The sequence below is a fragment of the Ovis aries genome, chromosome 18 (assembly GCF_016772045.2).
Source record: "Ovis aries strain OAR_USU_Benz2616 breed Rambouillet chromosome 18, ARS-UI_Ramb_v3.0, whole genome shotgun sequence".
Taxonomy (NCBI): Eukaryota; Metazoa; Chordata; class Mammalia; order Artiodactyla; family Bovidae; genus Ovis; species Ovis aries.
In genome coordinates, this window is record NC_056071.1 from 34,453,788 (window position 1) to 34,474,361 (window position 20,574).

At 34.1% G+C, this 20,574-nt stretch overlaps 1 protein-coding gene across 7 annotated transcripts in view; it reads right to left on the reverse strand.

Moving 5' to 3' along the window:
• Window positions 1-19,441: 19,441 nt before the first annotated feature.
• NOVA1 (NOVA alternative splicing regulator 1) overlaps window positions 19,442-20,574 on the reverse strand; it is a 173,603-nt gene continuing 172,470 nt past the window's right edge. For all 7 annotated transcript variants that reach the window (XM_027957221.3, XM_027957220.3, XM_042235284.2 and 4 more), the window contains one exon: window positions 19,442-20,574. This exon is cut by the window's right edge and continues 4,694 nt beyond it. The gene's annotated coding sequence lies outside the window, so the exon portion shown is untranslated.

Consider the following 20,574-nt stretch of genomic DNA (forward strand, 5'->3'; position numbering starts at 1 on the left):
ATGTAGAAATTGGTTTGAAATTCAGCAACCATGAAAGGAGTTCAAATATAATTTTATGTATGATTTTATGTATGATTCATATATGTATATAAATGTATATACATATATGTTCATATATGTGTATGTATATATATGTGACATATATATATATATATATATATATATATACACACTGTGTCTGCACCAAACATTGGATCCTGCATGGTGCACCATGCGTTCTAGACAAGTCAGTCTGATTGAAGAGATAATGAATTGTAATATCAAGAAGTGAAATCTCTCTTGGGAAGCAAAAATGCATCAGGAGACCTCTTAGTTTCATGCATTAGGAAAGAAAAGCCTATAAGTGGACTTTGGCAGGAATTTACATAAGCTAATGAATAAGGAAAATGAAAGCTTATACTTCATTAGGCTGACAAGAAATCAATCACATCTGATGAACCTGTAAGTCAGATTTAAATGCCAGGCAGTTCCCTACGAATCTGATCCACTTTTGTGTACAGGTCAGACAGGTACCTGTAGTTACTACTCACAATGTCAGTGCCTTGGAATTAATTGAAAAATACATTCAGAAACAGCCTATTCACTCTTCTGAAAATCTGTGTGTGCTCATGTGGCCATTCTTGATTTGTTCATAGCAGCAGCTTAATCTCTGCCTGGCTGCTTGGGCTCTTTTACTATCAGTTGCAAGAAAATGCTATCATCCTAAACACAGTGTAAACAGAAATGTGAAATGTTATGGAAGGCGAACATGACACTATACATCAAATTGGCTGTTGTCTCCTTGGACTCCTTACAAACTAGCACAGATTTAATATTTCTAATTCTACCTCACCTGTTTTAGCAATATCTCTGGAAGGTAGCTAGATTGGGTATATCATCCTGTATTTTAAGACAAAAGTTTGGTGACTTCTCCCAGTAACATATAACAAGGGATTATCCTGAAGTTTTTTCTTACTTCTAAGACCCAAATCACATAATAGAAATTGAAATCAAGATTGGACAAAGTAAAATGGTAGAAAGAACTATCAGACTGTGTGTCAGCCCCTCTGCCAGAGGACAGCTGCCTTTTATTTGCTTCCAGAACAAGCTGTGTCCCCTTGGGCAAATTACATCACCTCAATTTGCTATCAGTTTCCTAATAGCAAGTCATTCATTTCTTCAACATCTGTTTTTCTAACAATGTTTTAAAATGTACTTTTCTAACTCTAAAATTATATGGATCTACAGACATCACTTTGCTGACAAAGGTCCGTATGGTCAAAGCTATGGTTTTTCTAGTAGTCATGTATGGATGTGAGAGTTGGACCATAAAGAAGGCTAAGCACCAACGAACTGATGTTTTCAAACTGTGGTGCTGGAGAAGACTCTTGAGAGTCCCCTTTGGACTGCAAGGAGATTAAACCAGTCAATCCTAGAGGAAATAACCTTGAATATTCATTGGAAGGACTGATGCTGAAGCTAAAGTCCCAATACTTTGGCCACTTGATGCAAAGAGCCGACTCATTGGAAAAGACCTTGAGAAAGATTGAGGGCAATAGGAGAAGGAGACAACAGAGGATGAAATGGTTAGATGGCATCACCAACTCAATGGACAAGAGTGTAAGCAAACTCTGGGAGATAAAGAAGGACAGGGATGCCTGATGTGCTGCAGTCCATGGGGTTGCAAAGAGTTGGACATGACTTAGCAACTTAACAACATCAACAACAATATTATAGAATGTTTTGAGTTAAAAAATTATTTAATAAAAGAATGACAATTTAAGGACCAAGAAAACCTTGATGAGACAGAGGGAGAGTATATTTATCAGCAATAGTAGAAGAGTGAGCCTGAAATTTTTCTGTGATATTTCCCAAGAATCTTAAGAAATATAATTAGAACATTTTAAAAGAGATGTTTTAACTCTGACTCCTGTAGGAAATCATAGTCACACCTTATTTTAGGATTATTTGTGCTTTAAGTAGAGGATTTGTTGTGAATACAAATGAATTATTATAATACAAGGTGTAAGCCAGCAAGAAATGTCAACTGTCAAAAATCCTCATGTGTATAAACTTAATCCAAGATTATAAAAGGCACAATGGATTCTAATCTCTCCTAGGATGAATATCTTTTTTTCTCCTTCCTAGGCATAGGTTCACATCTCTCAATACTTCACTCATCAAATATTAGTAGAATATTCATTATGTACAAGGATCAAAGACCTGAATGCTATCTACAAGGAGAATTATTGCTATATTATGTGTTTACTAGAGCATATTTGTTGAGAAAAAGACTGAAGACTGGAAATCATTCTTTACAAAATACTTATTTGCAAGTGACTTCTTCAGATACTTTTTCAATTTTGTATTAAATTTATTAAGAGGAGACAAAAATTATCAAGGAGTGAGATTTGTTTGGGAATAAAATTTAGAAAGCCTCTATACCATTTTTCTGCCATAGAAATTCTGTTCTCTTGATAATTCAGAAATGAATGACAAAAATATGACTACTCCATTCTTAAAATGTTCCAAGAGAAGCTGTTTATGGTAAAATATTACAGTTTTGTGTATTTCTGGCAGTGAAATGCTTCCTTTGAACAGAAAACTTTCAAAATTTAAGGCTACCCCAACTTGGCTTCCCAGGTGGCACTTGTGGTAAAGAAATCGCCTCCCAATGCAGGAGACATGTAGAGAATCGCAGGTTTGATTCCTGTGTTGGAAGATCCCCTGGAGGAGAGCATGGCAACCCACTCCAGTATTCTTGCCCGCAGAATCCCATGGACAGAGGAGACTTGTGGCCTCTTGTCCATAGGGTGGAAACGAGTTGGACATGATGGAAACGACTTAGCACACACAACATTTCCTAGAAATTGAATACAATTGTTTAGTAACTCACTCACCATGGCCTTCTAAATTTAGAACTGGTTACCAAGTCCTCTCTTCTCCAAGTTGAGTCTCTTTACTTTTCGTAACTGGGACTCTAGTTGTGAATTATTAGGCAGTTCTGAAGAAAAACTCCTTTGGAATTTTTCTATATCACACTTCAGTTTTGCTGAGTTATTTTAATGTGTCATTTTAAATAAATAAAGGTTGATGTGTAGTAGGACAGAAAAAGAAAGACAATCACTCACAAGGTATTTCAGAGGCAAGTGCTAGAAGAGAGACAGAGTGCACCACTGGGAATGGCTGGACCAAGGCAGTTCAGGAGGCAACTGGAGCCACAGGGCTGACATGTGTTGGAAATTTGTCTAAACTCCAGAGGCTGTGCGCAAGCTCTTTGGGATTTCACAATAAATTCCTTATCATGCATCAATATCACACTCATGACAGTGACTCAGTGGGGATATATTTTTACATAGGCTACCCTTATCAATTGTCCCAAAGGAAATGGGAATGCAGTAAAATAGAACACTGAATTCTGACCCAGTGTCCTTTTATTCCCAAATTTGAATCTGCACTGAAACCTAAGCCAAATGGATGCTGGAAGGGAGTTCCTTTTTACATGACTTAACTACCAAAACAAGAAACATAATTTTTAAAACCAGAACCTGATAGTTTTTACATCTGGGAATGTTCTTAGGAAGTAAACATGTTTCATATCACTGTTTTCAAGGTTTACTTGTCCAAACCCTTATACTATTATTAAATACTGTATTCAGAAGGGCAGACTGCTATAACCACAATGAAGAGAAGGCAGCTATTTCCCCTCAGTTCTTTTACTTGACTTCAGTGGTCTGTTTTATATTCTCAGGCCTTCACATCAGTGACTACAATAATTATCTATATTGTCATGGTGAGTGTGGTTCAGAGTGATTCTGGGCAGCTACTGTGTAGTATGACCAGATGCTCCAGTTTGCTGAGGAAGTCCCAGCCCCGTGTTTTGTAGCATTGCTAATCACTCATAGCCAACCCTGTGACTTGTGGAATTGGACTGGTTTGGACAATAAACTATACAATCTTTGATGAACGTAGTCTCTTTCCTCTCCTACAGTGCGATGGCCTCCTATGCGAGTCCAGATCTATGACTGAGAGGAAGGTTCACAATAGGGTCGTTTGATTACTTGAGTAGGTTCCATCTGGCAACAAGCTTTCTTCTCCTCTGCCTTTCATCAGAATAAGCTGAGTCTTGATACAGGACACATGCTTGGGATTGGTTTTCTTCACTGCCTGTGTTCTTAGTTGAAGAGTGGAAAGGATTAAAATTAGAACAGACGCTTGGTAAGTGGAGGAAAAGAAAGTGGGAAAGGGGCGGGTGGTGGAAAGATCTGAAAGAGGAAATGAAGTAAGAATAGAGCGCTGAAGACACCTATGAGTAGGCACCCTGTGAAGGAGGTGAACAATGCTGATGTTTTTTCCAGTATCTCCTCACACTTCCCTAATCAGATACAAGCTGGTTATTATCTGCCCCAAAAGTTGGATCTTTCTCTGAAGTCTTTGGTGCTAGGATGCTTACTTTCTTTGGGCCCTTTCTCTTGTTTCAAATTCTTCCTCAGATTCTATTTATTCAAATCTCTGCCTTCATTAAGGTCAACAGGATAAATTAATTTGCATAAATAGAAAAGCTTAATGTGGTTTTTCCAATAAACTTGCATTTTCAGAAGAGACCATTAATGTCAAGAGTGTGTTATACAGGCAGAAAAAAGGGAAGAGATATTTTGGATCAGTGGACTGTTAACTCTTTTAATTCATACCCAGAGGCCTCTGCATGCTCCACATACTATAGGATAACCTCTTACTCAGGGTCCCTCCTAGCCCTGAATCTATATCCACAGAGTTGTGACAAGTGTTTCATGCTGTTGTTGGCTTTTGAAAGTAGGACATTTCTTCTAAAAACATAGATCATTCAAATGGTTACTATCTCTGTTTCAAAGTGTAAAGGTCATTCTGACCCCCCAGTCTGTCTCGCTTTGGAAAGTGCAATTACTCTTCTCAATGTGTGCCTGGGACTTCTCAGAGTGTGCCTTAGAAGGGAGCACAGCTTGGCTTGCATTATTGTAAGGCCGATTGTGAAATGATCTTAGTGTAGGGATTTACACATTAATGTTCATGATTTTTTTCTTTAAAAATTCTGGTCTCTGGACATAAGAATTCTATCTGTAGAGTTTTTCTTTTCAGACTATCAGTCATTTCTTTCCTGGATTATCCTGTGCTTTAATGGGTCTTAAAACAGGTTTCTTTTATAGAAGCATTATGTCAAAGTGAACTTTTCCCCCAAGCAGATTTATGGACACAGTATGGATTACTGGGAAGCAGACCTGGCTGAAGATCAGGAGGTATGAATTCCAGCCACAACTCTGACACACAGCTGCCATGTGATCACTCCTAACTGATCTAACAACAACAAAGGGCCTGCTTTACCTGGTCACTGCCCCATCTACTAACACCATCTCCATTGCATTTTCCCATGCATTTTGTGACCATACTATAGACACGTGTGTGCTTAGTTGCTCAGTCACGTCTGACCCTGCGATCTTTTGATAAATTTTCATACAAAGATTGTATGTCCCCTCTCTTCCTGCTGCTGCTGCTGCTGCTGCTGCTGCTGCTGTTGCTAAGTCGCTTCAGTCCTATCTGACTCTGTGCAGCCCCATAGAGGGCAGCCCACCAAGCTCCCCCATCCCTGGGATTCCCCAGGCAAGAACACTGGAGTGAGTTGCCATTTCTTTCTCCAATGCATGAAAGTGAAAAGTGAAAGTGAAGTCGCTCAGCCGTGTCCAACTCTTAGCGACCCCATGGACTGCAGCCCATCAGGCTCCTCCATCCATGGGATTTTCCAGGCAACACGGCAAAATAAAGCAGAAAGAGATGTCCAGTAAGTGTTCCTTTTGATTAGCTTATGACTGATTAAGGGCTGATATGACACGAGGTGTTAATCACTGAGTTGTGTCCAAATTCTTCGCAATCCCATGGACTGTAGCCTGCCAGGCTCCTCTGTCTGTGGGATTTTGCAGGCAAGAATACTGCAGTGGGTTGCCATTTCCTCCTTTATGGGATCTTCCCAACCCAGGGATCGAACTTGCTTCTCCTGTTTCTCCTGAACTTCAGGCAGATTCTTCATCTGCTGAGCCATCAGGGAAGCCCATCCTATAGACAACTGTTATTATATCAAGTATCACAGTATAGTATAATCTTTGGTTTCTTTTTATGTTTCCTCCAATGTCAGGACAAGATCTCTTTCTTTTTTATCTTAATAAACCTAAGATTCATCCCAATTCCAGGCATATTACAGGCATGTAATATTTATTGAATGAAAGAATGAAAATCACAGGCAAAAATAAGCAGTCTCTGCTATTCATTTGTCTTCACCTACAGATGGGGAATAACTAGACTCTGGTTCTTCTTAACTCACAGGGAAGACTGAAAAGAAGGTTTTGCCTTTTTTTTTTTTTTAATTGGAGAAAAATTGCTTTTCAATGTTGTGTTGCCTTCCCTGGTGGCTCAGCAGCAAAGAATCAGCCTGCCAATGCAGGTCTTGCCTTTTGAAAAGGTCCTTCTCTAACTCCCCTCTCTAAATTTACTGCTCTCCACCTCTGTCCCATGTCACCATTTCTTTACCCTGTTCTATTTTCTTCATAGTTTATTTTTTTTCACTCCACACTGGAATGTCAGCTCTATCACTCAGGTACCTTATCTTTCTTGTTCCACTTAGAAACTGTTGTGCCTTTTAGAGGGGCTTCCCTGATAGCTCAGAAGGTAAGAATCTGCCTGCAAGTGTGAGACATGGGTTCCTCTGCGGGTGGGGAAGATCTCCTGGAGAAGGGAATGGTTACCCACTACTTTTAGAAAGACACATACAGGTGCAGAATAAATAACTTAAGTAAATAATGAACTTGTATGTGTGACACTGGGGAGACTCTTAATGCAATAAAAGTAAATGCTCTGCATTTTTATGTGACAAAATTACTATAAAATATAAGATACTTTATCATCATTACTCTACTTTGAGACTTCTCCCTTGTTTGTAGTGGAAAAAAAGACTTACTTGATGCTAATTTTTATCTTATTTAGTTTTGTAACTATCCTTCCTTTGAAAGGACTATAAACTTTTAAAAATGCAACTCATTTTCTTGAAATTTCTCACTTAGATCCTTTCTCAAGGGACTAAGGAATATCTCCCAAATCACTTTTCTCAAAGTTGGAAGATGATATTTAATATGAAAACATGTAAGTTTGAACTTCAGGAATTAAACATTTTTATTCAGTATGAGGATCTCTCAACTTGACAAAAGTGTAATGCGCATTGTGGTGTGAAGGTAGCACAGGAAATCATACGTAGGTGTTGGTGCTCTTCTGGGTCTTCAAGGTTGATGTTTTGTGAATCCGAATGGAACTCTCACATAATTTGTAGAATCATAGCTGTGTACTCTGTTCTGAAAGGAGATTTTTAGAATTGGGCCATTAGTGTGAAAACTTACCATCCTAGTTGTGCGTTGATTTGATGCTACCATCAAGCAGTGCTTGCCCCAGTCACTCCTCAGGTGTATTTTCACACCTGACCAACAAGGACGTTGTTGAGAAATATATGAACATGAATATCACAGTTATATCCACATAGTTTTCTAAGAGTTGATCATCTTCATACTTAGGAAAAGAACCATTGTATATATTTGTATATAATGTGAACTGCAAACAATGTCTACAGAGTGGGCAGAAGTTTAGTATTAGTTTTGCTGCATTATTTAATTTCATATAGTAACTTTATAGCAACGTCCAGTGTCTACTCGCTGAAAATAAGAGCCATTACAAAACTTTTAACTATGGATTTGATTAGGAGGCAATTGTTTAAATTCAACCAGGGAACTTTAGCCTATCACACTTTACCTTATCATTCAGCAAAAAACAAAACCAAAAAACAAACTTTTAAGACCAAGATGAGGGTAAAAGGGTTTCCATGGTGGCTCAGACAGTAAAGAATCAGCCTGCAATGCAGGAGACCTGGGTTCCATCCCTGGGTCAGGAAGACTCCTTGGAAAAGGGAATGGCTACCCACTCCAGTATTCTTGCCTGGAGAATCCCCATGGACAGAGGAGCGTGGTAGGCTATAGTCCATGAGGCTGCAGAGCTGGACACGACTGAGTGACTAACAACACCACTGAGGGGAAAAAAGGTAGAGCCAGACCTCAACCAGTCACACTTCTTGGAGTCAGCTGCAGTGTCCCCAGATGTGGGCTTCTTTAATAAAAAAGGAAAAAAAAAACTTAAATCAATATTTAATAAGAGAGCCTACAATACATTTCTCACCTTTCCTGTCTTAATTTACTTAATTGAGCTATTTGAAGTATGTAACATCATTTGGTCATTAAATTTTTACTATGTCAATGGTGGATATTTACTCATTTCTTGAAAGTCGGGTCTCTATAATGAATAATATTTAAAACATAACCCAGGTACACTTTAACTTACCTTCTCAGATTCTGGCTTATTTTTGAGAGCTGCTAAACTGGGTAGACACCAAACAGGTTAAAATTTTAACACACTACACATTTAAATATTATCACCACTGTTGCTGTACCATGTGGCATATATTCTTCATATACTAACAGTGACCTGAACTTCATAGGGGTCTGGCCCTAATTATCAGGCATTCAGCATATATGCTGTCAGAATTTCAGATAAAATATATTAAGATTCACATTTTAAATTACTATTTTTTGCCCTCTAGAGAAATAAAGGAAAATTATTTTTGAGCCACACTATGTAATAGAATGTGAGGACAGGTTTAGGTATAGGGATTTAAGTTAGTTGACATTCACATTATGACATATACATTGGATTTTTTTTTTTACTTTTCATTTCAAAGTTAAAAAAACCTATGAAAATTTATCAAAGTGGCAAAAAGCAATTTCTCTCTAGTTTTTGATCATCTTTCTTGGATTATCCTGAAAGCCAAGGTGCCAAAATTCCTAATATTTAGAAATTGAAATAACTTTATCGATTTAGCAATGAAATTTGTGAACAGGTCAGGAGAAATATTCTTCATTCTAAATTTTGAAATGATAAAAGTAAATCAAGATTACCTATTATCCAATGAATACAGAAACTTATTCATTCCAGGCTTAAATGTTGGGGGAAAAGTGGGCTCTATGGGGTTATTTGTATTTATTTTTTCAGATAATTTCTGATTTTTATACTAATTTGCTAGTCTGCCTAAAACATTCATATTTGTTCATTTTGTCCCTCTGATATTTTAAGCTTCAATAGTACAAGTCAATTCATAAACAAAAATTTCATTCTTTTCTAATTCAAGGTTTTTCTCTAAAAACAGTATAAAACTGAGAGCAGTGCATAAATTTGAGAGAACCAAATTTATGGACTAGATTTAAAAATACATAATCTTTTTGTATGATGCTTTAAAGTCTGTTGTGTATATTTTAAAATTTCCCATTGTTGAATTTACACGTAAAGGGTGGGCTAAGAGGAATCAAATGAGATCACTGCTTGGGAGTGTTTCAGCCTCTGTAGAGTAAAACACACATGTGAGGTGATATGCCACCTTCATCTTTGCTGTCTGCTTCCCATGGGATCCTCTTCAATCTTCTCACTGCCCACAGTGGAGAGCTGCTGTTTCACTCAATATGCCAGGCCCATACTTCATATTTTGCACGTATCTAATTTTTCCTAGTGAATGTTCACATCATTTTCAGACAGAGAAGTTAGAGAAAACTAGGCAGCAAGAAAAATAAAGCTGGATCTTTTTTTTTTTTTGAATGTACATTTCTATGCTATGGCTTTTCTCTTATGAAAACAACAAAAGATGTTTCCTAATATCGTAGAATAACCAACTTGACATGGATTTTTAATATAGTTGGCAAATAAAAATAAAACTTTTTCCCTAGTTAGACCAGCAAACATAGGCTTTTGGATTGAAATACAATTCTCCTCCTAAGCCTTAGAAGTAAAACATATCACTCACGAGCAAGGCAACTGTCTCTAAACTTTACATTGAGAATTCTCATTTTAAACAAGCAAAGACTGAGTTAGAAAAGGGTTATGGATCACAAATTAAGTAATTCCCTCCCATAACACCAAAATCACTTCTCCCTTTGACAATCATGGATAAAATTTCAGTAAAGTTAAAAAATATGTTTTCCCTTCAGAATTAGTTCTTAAAAACATTTGGTACAATAATCCTATGGCACTGGGTAAAGTCTATAGACTATTGATAAGTTCTGATAAAAAGCCTTCCTTTATTTAGGGTCACTATTTGTCATTAATTTTTACTGCACTTAGACTCTATTAGAATTTCATACTCTAGTCTATAATTCATTCTTTAAATTATGTTTCAGAGAACTATCTTTGTTGGCCATGATAACAAGAGTTAGTCATTATATTACATTCATGGTATTAAGTAATCATTTTAAAGTACTGATTTAAAACTTCTAGGTTCTATCAGCTCTATGCACTTCAATGTACTGCAGAAAGAAACACAACACTGTAAAGCAATTATATTGCAATAAATAAATAAATAAAACATCTAGGTTCTAGGATATTCATTTCCTTATCCTATCTTCTTAATGAACAGAATCACCTACAAAAAATGATTAAGATGATCACTGTTGCTTATTACACACTAAAACTAGCAATAAGCCCGAATAAATGGGACTTCATAGTTAAGTTCAAGAATGATTCATTTCCCTTCTTTCCCTATTACCTGAATCTTCATAGACTTTTTAAACTTAAGGAATTTTCTTGCCATTTGAAAAATAGTGTACTTTGAATGTTAAACACAATATTCAATTTAATGCTTTCAAGACCATAGCAAGGAAAATTTTCTGAGATTACCATTGCCAATATTTCAATTTGATAAAACAAAAACCTGCTTAATTATTAAAATCCCATTGTTTTCAAATATGAAGAGTTGTTAACACTGCCTTAGCTTAGTTTGGATGTCCATCTTGCACTTTCCTCCTGCTCCCAGTATTTGCTTCTTTTCCACTATAGCTGGTCTTAGGAAACATTTTAAAGGCAGCAAATATACTTTTATCCTAGATAGTTCGGCTCTTATGTAATACATTACACTGAATATCATTTGGTTAACCTCTATAAAGTATTTAAATATATCCTTTACAGTGAATAACTCTTGCCCAGAGTAGAAAAACAATTCTGTGGTCTTGAGTTTTCATTTTGTATTCCTTTCCAAAATTTCCTCAGACCATGTAGCTTTTGTAATTATCCTTCTAAGAAGCTAGTAATATATTACGTCCACAATAAAATTAAACACACTCTAGCAGAAAAAAAGCACTGAGCCATGTTTTAAACCTTTGCCTGTACACTAAATCATATGCATGATGAAGACAGCTTCTTAGCCAAATATGGGAGTTGAGCTTAAGAGCCAACTCCAGCAAAGTATTGATTGTTCACACTAGGTGGGGCAATATGTTTTAAAAATATATTCTCATTCCAATAACTATCACTAAAATGACAATACTTCAAGGATTCAAAGGCCCACTTAATATTAACTGCAGTGTCAATTTTCCCCATGGGATTGTCCAAATTACCTTTTGTTTTTTGTTTCTATTCTGGTAAAGAAACCCTGACCATAAGATTTAAATTCTAATATAGGATCTTGAACTGCCCAAGAGCTACCTTTAGTACAATATGGTGTGTGTTAAAGTTCCCACTATGGGTAAAGAGTTATGTCTGCCTTGCCCTTCTCCCCAGTATTGAAACTGGGTAAATTATCATGGCCTAAGGAAAACATATTATCAAGGTGTAAGGAAAAAAAAAAACATTTGATACTGTTTCTGCCATTTTCAAGAGATTGTTAGTGAAGAAAAAAGTTGAAATGATGCAGTGTCAAAGCATTTTGAACAGTTTAGGTTACAATTATGATCTTTTATTATAAAAGTGTAGGCATTTGCTGATTTATTTAAACATTAAACTTGCTATGCAAGCTGTAAATATACTCTGTGGAAATCAGTATGGCTAAAATTATTCCACAAAATATACTCCACAAAGACTGCCAAATTTTCTCTATTTTCTTTATTGTATAAACTTACCTTTTAACATTGCAGTCCTTTAACGACCTGATTATTTCTCTGCTATCCTCAATTCTTCCACTAAGATATAGTGTCATAGCCCAGAATCTTTTCATTAGCTTTCAAGAGTTCTTACAAGCAGATATTTATTACCTTTAAAAATTTCAGATCAATTTCCTTTTACTTTTAATAAAGCATATGCACTAGACCTTTTAAAATAGTAGTCTGTACCATTTTATTATACACTACCTTTACTAAAGATGAAATAATAGTAAATTTATACAGGGAAAATATTTGAGATGTAAAAAGCTAAGTACTAAACACAACAAAATTTTGCTGAGATATTATGTCAGATTTTATGAATATTCAACATAGTAAAATTATTGGTGAATTTACTGTTATTTATTTACATGATAGATTTTTTGGGGGGTTTATGGAAGATTTAAACTGAAATAAGACTAATTAACAGACAATCTGATAACCCTGTTGTCAGTTCATTGAATTTATTTTCTCAAGGTCATCAATTGCTAATGTTCATTTAATTTCAGCAGGTCTTTTATTATTTGCAAATTTTTATATTATAAACTTACAGAATATTACAAGTTTTCAGCTGTTTCTCATTTATTCATTGAAATTTATGGGCACAAAATATGTTTAAAAAGTGTTTTCCTTGAGTGTTCATAAATAGCTTCTCATGACTGTTATTAGAATTTTATCAAATTAATAAACCAGGATTAAAAAGCCACATCTTTGTTTAATCTTTTTTCCTACTCTTTGATTAATTTAGGGAATTGCTGCTATTTGTTTTCAGTCATTAGGAGGAATTCTATTGAATATTTAATAAAAATCTGTTGTAATATCTTTATGGGGGTCACCCAGATGGAACTGTAATAAAAATGGCTATGAGAAAACATGTAACATCTCTTGCGTTTGTATTGTATGTAGGTACTTTTCTAAGTTTTTCAAATTTAGGTCTTTATCTTTGAATCCTTCATGCATATACTTTGTAAAGTATATTCACAAACTACTAGATTTTGATTCAATATAGTTTATGAATTTCATTTTTAGACACAATTGACAATTTACTGAAAATCTCTTATCTCCTTGAGGTTGAATTTAGGTACTGAAAGTTAGGTATTTAAAACAAACATTATCTCATTTAATCCTTACATGCTGAGGCAGTTGTGACCCCCACATTCTATACACGATATTAGAATCTACAAAGTGCTTATAAACAGTAGGTGTGACACTGAGATTCAAATCCCTTTGCTTCAAGTTCCATTCTTTCCCTCATATCATGCTTTGTCTGTGAGATTTATATTCTCTAGCTGATCTTCTTTAAATTTTCTGATAACCTAACTAGTTAAGAAGAGTCACAAAATCTTTTTATTAATTGGCAACAAGCACCCTGATATTTACTGCTTTTGCTTTGAGATTATAGAAATCATATCTGTAACTCTTAAATTCTTACCATGTTTCACTTTGAATATCATTTATTCTAGAGAATTAACTTCAATCCATTCTGGGCTAGATGAATGAATTGCCTCGGACAGCCTAGATTCTCCTTTAGGGTATAATACAAATTAGAAAATCTAATAAACTCAAATGATTTACATGTCTCTTCATTTGGAGAGCAAGGTACTGGTAAAAATTTTAAAATATTTGAGATTAATAGTTGTATTTTTTCTTATTGGGTTGTTATTGATTATTATTATTTTAGAAACAATTAATTTCCTACTATAGAAAGGACATGCTTGTCCTAAAATTCTTGCCATCACTCTAGAGTGCTTTACACTCTAAAGTGTAAAGCAAACAGGCTATTTTATACAGTACTTTCAGTGAGCATATATTTTTGCTTATCCTGTAGGCTTATAAAGATGAATATATTAGTAGTGAATATGCAAAAGCTACTTCCAAACTGGAAAACAGCATCATTTGATGAAAGAGGAAATACATATATTAAAGAAATTAATTAAAGAAATAAGTATATTGGAAATTTAAAAAACCCGTTTAGTATAAGGAATGTGTGATCGAAACAATTCAATTAAACAATTGAGCTACTTCTAGGACTTAAAATTTTAAGTGTTACAATTATTCTAGATATAAAAAAATACGAACGTCTCTGTAGGTTAGTTGCTCTGTTATGTCCGACTCTTTGCGACCCCACGGACTGTAGCCTGCAAGGCTCCTCCATCCATGGGATTTTCCAGACAAGAGTACTGGAGTGGGTTGCCATTTCCTTCTCCAGGGAATCTTCCCAAACCAGGGATTGAACCCAGGTCTCCAACACTGCAGGCAGCTCTTTATCATCTGAGGCACCAGGGAACCAGATAAGTTAAATGTGATGATCAAATTGGATATGAGTTAATTTGATTGTCACACCTAATTTTCACAATCAAATAAATAAGGAAAGATAAAATATATAAAGTGTGCATTTGATCATTAAGGGGACTGAGAAAAAAATTTAACTATATAAAAATCAGTTTATATCAGATATGGAAAGTTTCCACATATTTTAAATTTCCTGCCTCTCAGAAAAAGAACAGCAAATGATAGACAAAGAGTTGCTATTGCAGAATTTTAAAAATTTTCCTTTACCTCTTATCCATATTTAAAAAAACTGGTCTCTCATAAAATGTCATTTCTGAACTTTTTTTTATAACGTGTTAATTTATAACACACTAACATTTTGATAAGTTTTATATAATCTTTATTTTACTAAAGGATTGAATAAATTAAAAAAAATACAAAATTCCTAAATATACTTGAAAGTTTAGATTCCCAACAGAATAGCCAAGAAACAACGTATTAGTAGTCTCATGTATATAGAAAGAAATTTACATATAATTTCATACAACTTTCATTCATTTTCCCAAATATATGTTAACTTTGATGTGGGCTACTTTTCTTTTTTGAAATGTGTACTTCCTAAACAAATTTTAAACACTTCCTGAACATGTATTATTAAGTCACTTCCACTGCCACAGGTTTAGAAGATCCAAATAAAATTCAGAAAACTTTTCAACATTTGATCCTTCTCTATCACGTGCATTCTTTGGTAGTTTGAGAAAATACATAGTTTAATTTAAAAAAAATCTACCAAGTGGCAGGACTTTCCTTATTCACTTCTAGAGCAAAGTTAACCAACAATAGCACTTTGAAAGTAGCTCTGAAAGTCTTTTAGTACACTGAATCTTGTGAGCACTCAAAATGAAATAAATCTTTTCTCCAGGGCCACATATCTAACCATGCATTGGACAGATGGAGAGCTACATGTTTATTACAAGTAATTCGATATATCCCTACCATGTTATTCCAATTGCTTGAATATGTTATTCCCCAAAAATGCTTGGGGGCTTTATTTCTGTACTTACTAAGGTATCCATAAAGAGGTAACATGGAAAATTTGAGGAGAAACATGCTTACTAGTGTCTGGTGGTGGTATTTGGCTGCTAAGTCATGTCCAACTCTTTTGCAACCCCCATGGACTGTAGCACGCCAGGGACCTCTGTCCATGAGATTTCCCAGGCAAGAACATTGGAGTGAGTTGCCATTTCCATCTCCAGGGGATCTTTACAACCCAGGGATTGAACCTCAGTCTCCTGCATTGGCAGGCATATTCTTAGCTGCTGAGCCACTGGGGAAGCCTACTTAGTAGTATATTTGGCTTTATATGATAGCTATTATTCTGAAATCTTCAGACTACTTAAACTTTTGGAAACAAAAACACAACTTACTTTAAAATTGTTTACTATTTAAAATATTCTAAAACATTTAATTTATAATTTTAATTTATAAATTTGAAATCTTTACGTCCTTGGCAAAGTGGGATAAATTCTCAATTTTTTAGTTCATAATGCCTTGAGACTCAGCAGTTCTATATTATTCCATTTTCTGAGAAAAAGGATAAAGTTAATACATATACCTTATAATAGTGAAAATTAAAGAAGGAATACAAGTACATTCTATAGATAGCAGAAAATGAAAATATCAGTTATAATTGTATCACATATTGGGAAATTATTTTGTGAAAATACTTTCACTAATAATACTTGAGAGAGAAAATTCTTATTTACTTCTTTTGCATTTTTAAAAATCCCACAAAAATTTAATTTCAGAAATTTGACATTTGAATATACTTAAGCTAATGGTAATAAAGCTGATGTTAATAAGCAAATTAATTTTGTAGTGCTTTAAACTCTAACTCTGCATTTCCCAAATATTTCAAGCGGTATAAAAAAGAGGTGTGATAAGCTTAGCTATACTAGTTTTACTGTTTCACCATAGATAAATGATGGCATAATTGACAGTGAAGATAAATTACTCAGTTCAAAATTAGAATCAGGGTATATACAGTATAACCTCAATTGAATGTTATAACCTCCTATTCAGAAAAATAGGGATTTTGCACCTACATTTTAAATCTCATGACTAATTTTGTGCTTTTAGATATAACACTGTTCAAAATTTAAAAATTATTAGGAGTTCCTCTCATCCATGATTTCTTCATATCAGGGTAAAAAGTGATATAGATATGAGCAAAAAAAATTATCAAAGTGTGTGTGAATCTGTAAATAGTTGGTGTAATGAAGATAAGGAGGGTGGTATTATCAGCATAATTTTTTTTCCAGTACCATTACATTCTATGTGCCATTTCATTTGTAACTTTAGTGTGTATCTTTGTTTATCACTATAGGAGACCTATTAACATAGTACTAATTTGTAAATAATACCCAAGAGATGGCAAACTCATAATATACAAACGTGTAACAGAGATAACCTTACATTGTCACTAACCTCTGCATGCCTGAGCAATGTTCAGGTCTCTGGCTGGCTCTGGTCTTTTGATTTGGTTACTTTGGTCACTGTTTGAAAGACTATTTCTCCAGTGCTTTGCCTTTTTACACTATCTTTCCCTCCTCCCCCTGCCTTTTTTTTTTTTGTTTTGTTTTTTTCTGAGCTAGGGATTTAGAATTGCTGAGTTGATTCACAGTGAAAAAATCCACATGAAAACTAATGCCTGTGCTGCACTGTGCTTAGTTGCTCAGTCGGGTCAGCCTCTGACCCCATGGACTGTAGCCAGCTAGGCTCCTCTGTCCATGGGGATTCTCCAGGCAGGAATATTGGAGTGGGTTGCCATGCCCTTTTCCAGGGCATCTTTCCAACCCAGGGATTGAACCCAGGCCTCCTGCATTGCAGGCAGATTCTTTACTGTCTGAAACTAATGCCTAACAGATTTGAAGTTTGTACAGGGACTGCTTTTAAGCATACTGATGAGTAGACCCATCAGTATCTAGAATTTTTTTCAGAATGTTAAAAAAACCACATCATTATAATAATCTATAAAACCTTCAAATATTTTTGATATCTAGAGAAAACTATTGTATAATAGCAAAAGTTGATGTGTAAAGAACAATTAAGATGCCAATTAAAAGAAACAATGTGTATAATTTTTTAAGCTATTCAGTCAAATTATAGTTCCTAAATGGAATATACAGTACAAGGAAAATTTCTTTAGAAGTTTTAAAATTTCACTAAAAGAATCTTTTGTTCAGAAATATCTGCATTAGTGATTAAGGCTTTGAAATTATAAGCATATTCTTAAGACAATGAACAACTAAGTAATATCATTTACCTGTAGAATATATAAAAATGTTTCATCAACTTGAAGGAAAAAAAAATACAAATGAATTTGTAAAGGTCTCTGGATTAAGCCTTTGCAGTACATATAGAAATAACATTTTCTAGAATTCATGAAGTCAACCTTACAGGAAGTTCAACCTCAAAAGTTTTCCCTCTACTGCCAAAGTAATGAGAAAATATAATTGAAAATAGCGAATTAAGTATTTGGCCTTCTGAATAAATTTTTATAAAACAAGTAGTTTGAATGCAAATAGTGCTGATAATTGTCTCTATCCTCCTAACCTGCCTGTGTTTAAACATTACCCCTCCCCACAGAAACACCATAATCCTCATGTTAGGTAGAAATGTTAAAAGATTTCTAAGAGTTGTCTTTCTTAAGAATTTATTAGGGACCCCCCAAAATATATCCTGTACATAACTGAATGGAAAAGTTTCCTACTTTTTACCGTAAGATATTTTGGAAATATGATGGTTAGGCTTTGACTTACTTGATTCAAAGCAGTTCATTTTTTAAAAAAACATGTCAATTTGTATTCTACTAATAGTTTTTTTAAAATTACAATTTGATTCTTACCTATGTTTACCCCCTAAAAGTAATAGTTTATTTTACAATACAATTTCCACATGGATTGGTCTCACTACAAGTCTATATGGGCTTCCTCTTATCAGAGCCTCTTTCAGCATTTATCTCTAAAATAGCATAAAATATCCAAATACCATAAAATAATCCAATTTATCCAAGATGGTTTGGTAAATACACTGAAATATTTTAATATATTACTGTATACACTATAGGCTTGATTTATATTAATATTTAGAAAAAATATACCAATAAAAAGCATGAAAATTTTGAGAAGTCATCATTTTGAAATTAGGTTCAATAATTCCTTCAAAGGAAAAAAGTGGTATCATTACCCATAATCTTAAATATTGACAAGAAACAGTATTCCTGTTATTGACCAAAAGCTATAAAATTGGATAAGCCAATGAATAACGCTCTTAGCATATGTTAAAGTTTTTGTAAGCCAGGTCTCCCCAAACATTTTACTAATAAACTAGCAAAGCCAAAGACTTAATTATAATTTGAATGCTCTTCACAGTTCAGTAGAATTGGAATACTCAATTGATTCCTTAACTAAAAGCTTATTTAGCATCTCTGCTCAAGCAGAATGACTTTAAAAAAAAATATATATATACACACACACACACATGCACATCAGTATTTGTTCTAGTATATCTATCCTTTACAAAGCAGTGCTTCTAAAACTGGGAATCTACATTAGTTGATAAGAGGAACAGTTGACCTTATCCTAAAAATTTTCAAATATGTATTATTACAAAGTCACAATTCAAGGGAAATATATGTATTCTACATAACAATTTTAATCGTAATATATAAGTCACATTAAAGAAAATTGAGGCACTGTGGCTCAGAGTCGTCCAACTTTTCTTCATTACTATACATAAAGAAGTTATCTGTATCTAATAACCTTTTGATTATCAACCATTTGAACATATGATTTCACTTATGTTTTGCTCTTTTATTTGATTCTGAGTTAAAGTGATGCAAATTGGTCTTTTATGGTTTTGGGCAGTGGCCAAACTGATGAAATTTTGCTGATGGGGGCAGGGAAAAGAGGTGTTTCTCATAAAAACTCTTTAGTCATTTCATAGAGATAAACATACTTAAATGCTAAATACCTGACCTTTGCAAATAAATGCAGACCTACCTTGATTTCCACAATAAGCCTCTATTAATTTCCATGAGACAATGTTTTCACAAAATATAAGGCAAAAACATATTACTTAACAGAACTCATAATTTAAATAATTAAAACTAATTTGTGTTTAAAGCTATTTGCAGATTTATTAGAGAAACAAATACAAATATGCATTTCTACAGAACTTTTTTTTTCCAAAATGAGCTTGAAACTTGTTCCACAGTTTTTACTTGTTTATATATCTATGGTAACCCAAGTACTGGCTTCTGTACCACTTGTAATGAGACAATTGCCCTTCCATAGCAATTATAAAAAACTATTAAAAAAAAATTCGGCACATACACGTTAAATATTTTTCCTTAAAAAAATAATCTAATCAAAATATTGAATACTTTAGATTTAAACAATATTTTATTTACAAATCTGATTTGATTACTTTATTACACAAGGTAATGCTTCAATTTTCAAGAACAGTTTTTTTTAAATATAGACCAGTGGAATGACATCCTATCTAGTAATATGTACTACACTTCAATTTTTTTTTTTTCAAAATTAACATGACAAGTTTTCTAATACTTTCATTTGGGGGGAAAATGTTATTTAATTGGGGCACATATCTGATGAAACAAAAAATAACATGCAGAATTCCAAAACTAATCTCTTAAAGTAATATGATACTTACCCTTTATGTAATAAGACATCTATGAACAACAGTGCATAACAATATTATGTATTCACGTTTATGAGAAACCAAGCAGGAGGCAAAATGAGTTCGTCTTGTTTTCTAATCATGTGCAATTTCATATGGCTGTCTGCATCGTTTAAATAAAGTGTTTACATTAAATTTATAAGACTGCATTGCACTTAAAATTATTATGGATAGCCATGCTTGCCCTGTTTTTAATGAATGATGAATTTTTCCTACTAACAGAGTTACTGTCTTAAATTGTATCTGTGATGTAAAGAATATTAAATTATATTTTCATCTCCTTTCAATTGCTGCCTTGGAAAGCAAGAATTCACTTCTTGGAGAAGACTTACAGTAAGTAAAATTTACTTAAGGACTCAGTGAGGAATCAGCACGTGAATTAAGAATGTAATATAAGAATGGACTAAAAGGAATGTGATTATCATCAGTACCTTTGTTGAAATCTATTACCACCACTAAAATTTCCAAGGAAAGATAGGGCCTGTAACATAGGGATTCCATTCATTTTTAAATTACTAAAATCTACCAATTTAATGCTTTCATA